Source organism: Boleophthalmus pectinirostris, unplaced genomic scaffold (assembly GCF_026225935.1).
Source record: "Boleophthalmus pectinirostris isolate CB_2022bp ecotype Guang Dong unplaced genomic scaffold, ASM2622593v1 HiC_scaffold_3, whole genome shotgun sequence".
Classification (NCBI taxonomy): domain Eukaryota; kingdom Metazoa; phylum Chordata; class Actinopteri; order Gobiiformes; family Gobiidae; genus Boleophthalmus; species Boleophthalmus pectinirostris.
The window spans coordinates 22,779,738-22,787,227 of record NW_026571299.1 but is presented as its reverse complement, the minus strand read 5'-3'; positions in this window follow the sequence as shown (position 1 = coordinate 22,787,227).

Here is a 7,490-nt window from a genome sequence, read left to right as displayed (position 1 = left end):
TTGTTCTCTCCTCAAAAACAGATCCGGAGTTGTGTTTTGTTTCATTCACACATAGTCTGTCTACATCTCCAAAGCTCAAAATGCTCTGTGACGTGATGTTATGCAGTGATAGTTTTCAAGTTAACTTATTTTCACCTTTAGTTCAGTAGAATTCATTAGTTTCTGGCCTGAAATTACCCACATGATTCTAGTAAAGGTGTGTTTAGTTTATAAACACAGTGGAACACTTCCTGTATTACCACATGACCTGGAGGAAGACAAGGTGGAACAGAGAGTTTTCAGCTTGAGAGAACATGCAGGGTTTGTGTGTTAAACATGTGTGAGTGAAACAAAACACAAGTTTGTGATAAGGAAACGACATTAGAACAGATCAGAAAATAATGTCATATGGATGTTTTAAATCAAACCTGGGCATTGTGCAGCTTCAGGGCCACATACGACCCTTTGGTCGACTCTGATCGGCCCCTTTAAGATAATCTGGAATTACAAAATAAACATATTGGATGATTTGATCTCATGCACGGACTAAAGTTGCATTACTTTTATTTTAGAGGTGTTTTTTTTTTTTTTTTAATGAGGCAACCTCACTTTTTCATTACTTAGTCAAACATGAATTCTTCCCAGTCTGAGCAGCTCATCAAAACTATGATATTTATGATTTTTTTTTTTTTTTTTTTTTTTTTTTTAATAAAGAAATACAATTAATTTTAAGCAGAATTAAGTTAAGCACACACAATATTTTGTGTCTCCTCCCCCCTGTGTCCTGTGCTCAAAACAGATTCAACAATCACATCTGAGCCTGTGTTTCCAGAGTCTTCACCTGCAGATAGAGACACATCCTGCTGTTGTCTCATTCTCAATAAATGTTCAGGCCTCATGTGAAGCTCAGAACCTCCAGTTCCCTCCCTGAGCTGCAGAGGCTGCACTAGCACTGACTCAGGACTGGTGCACGTGCTGGGGTTTAGAGAGTGGCATTCAAATCAGGCTAGATAATAACAAAACATCTTGGCCATTTTGGATTATTGATTATCATTTCAGTCATGGCATTTAAAGGTGTTTGGTATTTTACACTGTTTCCAGCTGAAGGATTTTAACAAGATATATTTATTAATATTTGGTGTCTAGGACGCTTTTGACAATTCTCTAACTTTTCTTCTTATTCTTATTCTTATTCTTATTCTTACTCTTACTTTGGTGGGATAATACCTGTTAATAAATTACAGTTTAAAACCAATGAAGAAGCAGTTTGTGAAGAAAAGTTGAAAAATATGTTGATAATGACAGGAAGTACACAGTTCTATTTTAGGGAGTCCAACTGTGACTGATGTCACACTGGGAGAATTCTATCCAAAAGTTTTGGACAAAAGATAAAACATTTTCTGATACTTTATTTCAACAAAATAAAGATGTTTTCGTATAATTTACTAATGTAATTACTTGTCCAGTAATTATTTCTTTGTACTTTAGGGGATGTTTGTCCCAGTGTACTACATGGTTGCTCGGTAACAGTTTTGGAATTCTCTAGTGTGACATCAGGATTTCCAACCAGGAATTCAAATTTTGAAAGCTAAAAAATGACCAAACCAGACCAAAGATACCAGCCCCTGCCCACATCTGAAATGATCAATTACTTTCCATCACTGATGTTGTGACTTAACAAAACCTCACGAAAAACAATAAACAAATGTGTTTATGACATTCATGAAGACCTCTGAAGATCACCATCAAGAGCACTGACACTTTAAGAACACAGGCTTTTCAAAGGATTTTAGAGGAATACAACATTTTAATTGATTATAATGTAATTGTAATGTGGAACATTTCCAGCAGAGCAGTAACATCTCCATGGAGATGAGTATGGTATAGCTTCTGTAAGCACTGTGTATCTAACAGAAAAGTTACATGGTGGATCTTTAAGTTCATGAACATGGTTTAGATTGTTCCGTCTCCAAAGCTGACGATCCATCACTAACCCACAGCATGAGTTCTGTTCACTTCCAGGTCACGTCTTTACAGCAGAGTTGGGACGCGGCCGCACTTGTCCAAGTCTGTGTGCAGAGGTCAAAGGTCAAACGGGGTCAGTGCTGCCGGGTCTTTTGTTTGACTTGGATCTGAAGAGCCTTTTTCAAATGTAAATCTTAAACTTCAGTGAGAAGTCAGCTCAATGTTTATGTATAGAAAAAAACTCCTCTGCAGACAAACGTCTAAAAAGTCTCACATTAACCACAGGGATCAGGGGTGTCTAAACTATTGAAAATCTAGATACTCATTTTTCCCAGGTATTGATACTAATAAAGTCCCATTGACAGGACAGAAACAAACCTTTCTGAATGATGTAGAGCTGCACCACTGACCATTACACATATATAACACACGGAATAGAAAAAGTTCTACCATTTAATGTTGAAAATCACATCCTATTCTCTAAGAGTTTATTTGTAAATGATCATTTTGCTATCAGAGTCACTATTTCAAATACTGAATCTATTTTTTATTTTTTTTTAACCAGCGTTTGAAATGTTAGTATCGTGACAACACTACATCAAACAAAGTAATAATGAGGAAAAACATAAAAACCTATCTTATGCACTTTAAAGTAACACTGTGTAACTTTCTAGAGGTGGTACATCACGTGTATGATTCCATGGAAACACAAAATTAAAACCCAAATTCAGGTCATTCTCCACTGTGACTGATTTCGTGTGATACTATGGACGGAACGTTTCTATGGAGACAAGCAGGAGCAGCCCCCCAGGACAAAAAAGAGTCAGGTTTGTGGAGATGCAAGCTCACTCACAGTAAGGACACATGTTTTCGACAATTTAAAAAAACTGAATTTAAAAACTGATTTTATTATATCCCATAGTCTAGTTAAACTGTGGGACATTAACATTCAAAAGGCCTCACTTGGTAGATTTACAGACTCTGATTTGACAAAAAAAAAAAAAAAAAAAAAAAAAAAGAAACTGAAAAAGCCAGTATTTATTTTGTGTACCTTCAATCTCAGTATTTGTGGGTTTTCTGTTTAGATATTTCTTTCAAAAACACCAAATAGTAAAGATTGTACAGTATCTTTCCAACCGTGTTTGGTGTTTTTTTAAGTTTCAACTTTGCTCCACAGGCTCAGACAATAATCCCCTGAAAACAGTGGCATATATTGTGTGTGCTGCAGGTTAATGAGGGTTCGGATTAAGGACAGTGCATCGTTCATAATGACAGACTTAATGCTCCTATATTACACTAAAGTGACTCTTGTGAGCTTTAAGCCATGTTCTAATGCTGTTACTGTCTGTGGGGAAGCTGACCAATGCAGGCTCAAGCAGGAGGCACACTCACAAAATGTTCCATTTCACCAAAAAAATGTATTCATAAGTTCACTGTGGTATCGTGACAAAAAGGAATAATACATATTTACAAAAAATAACTGTTCAAATCAAGCAAAAGCCTAAACCAAGTCCCCTTTACTTTAAAGCACTTAACATAAACTATAAACAATGAAACAGCTCAATCATACCAACTTTATTTATAAAACACTTTAAAAACTTTACAGCTGGTCAAAGTGCTGTACACAAACACAGGACAGACAAGGACAATCTCACAACACACATGATACACAAAACACAATACAACTACTAAAAAACAGAGAAAATATTAAGAGACTCAACAACAAGAAAAGTACATGTCACTTGTTAAAAGTCAGTGAAAAAAGTTACGTTTTTAGAAGTGATTTAAAACCAGGTACAGACTCGGCCTGTCCAATCTCTAAAGACGACTGGTTCCACAGCCGAGGGGCAGAAACACAAAACACACAGGCCCCACAAAGCTCAAGTTTAGTCTTTGGGACAGCGAGCTGGAGCTGGTCTGCTGACCTCAGATTGCAAGTTAGGGTGGGTCAGGTCAGTGAGGCAAGAGGGCGCTAGGCCATGCAAACACTTAAAAGTAAATAAAATAATTTTTTAAACTGACTCTAAAGCACACTGGGAGCCAAACGAGAGAAGATAAAATAGGTGAGATCCTCTGGTGTTTTCCATGTTCCAGTTAAAAGTCTCTGAGTTTGAAGACCCGTTGCAAACAACAAAGTGCATTTTGGATGACACCAACATAAAGGGCATTACCATAATGCAATCGAGTTTGTCACAAATGCATGTATGACAGTTTTAAAGTATTCTGTTGATAAAATGGGCTTAATTTTGGGCAGTTTTCTTAGCTGTAAAAAAAAAAAAAAAAACCCTAGGCTTTACAACAGCACTGATTTGCTGATCAAACTTTACATCAGGGTCCATTTTGACACCTAAATTTGAAACAACTGACTTCACTAAATGATTTTATGAACTCACGTCCACAGGAAAAGAAGAATTTGAACAGCTTGGGCCAAAAACCATAACATCAGATTATTCCTGATATTGTGCAGAAAGTTACATGACATCCAAGATATGATGTCACTGATCAGTCTGAAAGTGTCTGGCAGCCTGTGGATCCTGTTTCTGTAATGGCAGAAAGATCCAAATGTCATCAAATAAATCAAATCAAATCAAATAATCAAATATACAAAATCCATAAAACAAAAACAACTGAAACCAATACTCCCCTCCAAACGGTCTGTCCCAAAAAAAAAAAAAAAAAAAAAAGAGGTTATAATGTACAAATAATTAAAATAGATTTAACCAAATAAAATATATTTAAAGGAACTTGAGTGTGTTGTGATTAACTTAAAGCAACTAAACAAAAAATAATAAAACAAACCTGGGATAGTTGTATTTAGTTGTTTAATTGATTATGGAGAAATTAACAAATGTGAAATGAAATGAAGGTGAGTACACAGGGACAAAACTCAAAATGCTCTGTTCCACCTTGTGATGTCATAAATCTTCATCCAGAACTGAAATGATCCAAATGATTCTTGTGAAAGTGTATGGAGTTTAAAAACACAACGGAGCACTTCCTGTAAGTGAAACAAAAACATAATTCAGCCTAAATGTGCAGAGTTTGTGTTTTAAATGTTTTAAATGTGTGAATGAAACAAAACACAACTCCAGGTCTTTGTTAGAACATAGATTAGAAAATAACGTCATCAACACTTTAACTCCTCTACAGGAAATAAAAGTGCACAGAAAAGCCGTCGTCAGTCAGAGGTACATAGTTTTCCCTCCAAAAATGTCCGATTTGGTTTGACCTTTTGACCTTTGACCCTGACCTCTCGGTGGGTGGCCCGACACTGACCACTGCGGACAATGGCCTCCCTCTAAATGAGCAATAAAACACAAATGAACTGTGCTCCCGGGTCCAGGGGTCAGAGGTCATCTGTTTGAGAGGGACATAAAAGCTGAGATGGTCCACAATATAAGGTCACGTTTGAAATGATTTGTGTACAGACTCAGGAGCTGCACGTTTGTAAAGCACGGCCAATAAATCCCACTTGTTTAAAGAGAAGTTTACGTGACACAACATTCTACACGTTTTATAAAAGTACCACACAGCAAAAAGTGTTGTATTAAAACTGACTCTCACAGAATCAATTTGAACATTTTCTCAGAGTTTATATGAGTCCAATCTGTTCTAGAGTTAATTTAACATTTTTGGAAATGTTAATTAAGTAACACTGGACCAAAGTTCCTGTTTAGCCCCAAATCAAGAGTTATATTAATGTTTTGAGAGTAAACGGATAACACTTTGCAGGGTTATCCTGATTTAGCTGAACAATACGCAGAGGTCAAAGATGTTCATTTTGTCTTCTTATCAAATTATCGCTTTAATTGCGATTAATTAATTACAGTCATATTTAGCGCGTTATGTTTTTAATCACGTTAATCTTATTTTTAATCTCTAACTTTACTGTTTGTGTGCGAGTTGCCTTATTATAAAATCTGTTTTTATGTGTTGTTGGGACACAGTCGCTCCCGCAAAGAATTGTAATGTTCATCCCCGTTCTCGACGCATCTGTGATAAACCTGCACACATCTCTGAAAACATCACGACATAGACAAAGAACAGACTCACCTTCAGCATCAACATCCCTCTGTCACAGAGAGAACATCTATATTTCACTGAATCGTGTCCTTTAGTCCAACAGAAGCTGAACCACATCAGTGCACAAAAGCGTTTTTTTTCTTTTCTCTACTTAGTTTATGCAAATGAGTCATGTGGTTTTAAGTTTTGTTTCTGTGAGACTTGCACAAAGCTGCATTAAACACATGATAATGTCAAACGAGCTGATGTGACTCTAGAGTGGTGATGTTTATATGTTGTAAAGTTGAGTTTATTTATTCAGATTAGTAATAGTAATAATAATGATGATACTTATATAAAAACGTTAATGATAGTATGAAAATAATGTAATAATGAATTCAAATGAAAATACCTCAAGTTGAAGCTTTTCTCTGCAATTTTTAGGTGAGATTAAAAAAAAAAGATTAATTAGATGAATTAATTAATTATAGATCATAATTAATTAATCTCTCAAATTTAATTTTTTTTTATCACTTGACATCACTACTTCTTATATACTTGAACTTCTTGGGTTCTTTTTAAAGACAATGCAGTAAAGTGTATTCATCTTGTTGACATGTTTCTGCTGCTACATCTTCAGAACTGTCCCTGGTGTTGGTGTTGATGTTTCGTATATCAGCTGTTGTTACTTCCTGTGGGTGTGGTCAGCTGTTGTTACTTCCTGTGGGTGTGGTCAGCTGTTGTTACTTCCTGTGGGTGTGGTCAGCTGTTGTTACACTTTTTGTGTTAACGACAACTCTGAAATATTTTACCCTGAAATTTTAACCCTCCAGTTTTTGCTGTGATTATTCAATTTGTCAACTGGACAAAAGTTTATTCATAAGCTTATAAAGTTATAATAAATCGTGTAAACTTTTGTCCAGTTGACAAGTTGAATTTCTCCTTTTGCCATGGATTCTATCTGGACGACTGAGGGATTCTACACACAAATTTAACTCTCCATTTTTTTCTGTTAGACAACATAATGTGATTTTCAGGACTCCATGTAAAAATGGACCTGGAATTGTGTTTTGTTTCATTCACATGTCTGAGTAATTCTTGATTATTAGTCAGTCTACATCTCCAAAACTCAAAATGCTCTGTTCCACCTTGTGATGTCATGTGGTGGTAGTTTTCAGGTGAGCAGCTCAGGGTTTGTGTTAAACATGTGTGAATGAAACAACACTCTGTTTAGTTGTAGTTCTCATGTGAAGTGTGTTTGTGTGAATCAAACTGGTTACAGTGGTTAAATCTCACAAGAGACTCTTTTGTGTAATATATAATCTTTAAACTCCTCAACTCTGTGGTGTTTGCAAATGTCTTCACTTAGATTTGGAGATGGACTGAAGTCTACAGTTTTCCAGATAAACCCAGTATCATGTAAAGAAAGGGACAAAGTTTCTTGTTGCTAACCCAACTCTACAATAAATGTCTTTACCTTTTAGTGAAAGATGCATTTACCCACAAGAGAGGTAAGAAAAAGACAAAGAACATCTTAGAGCTTT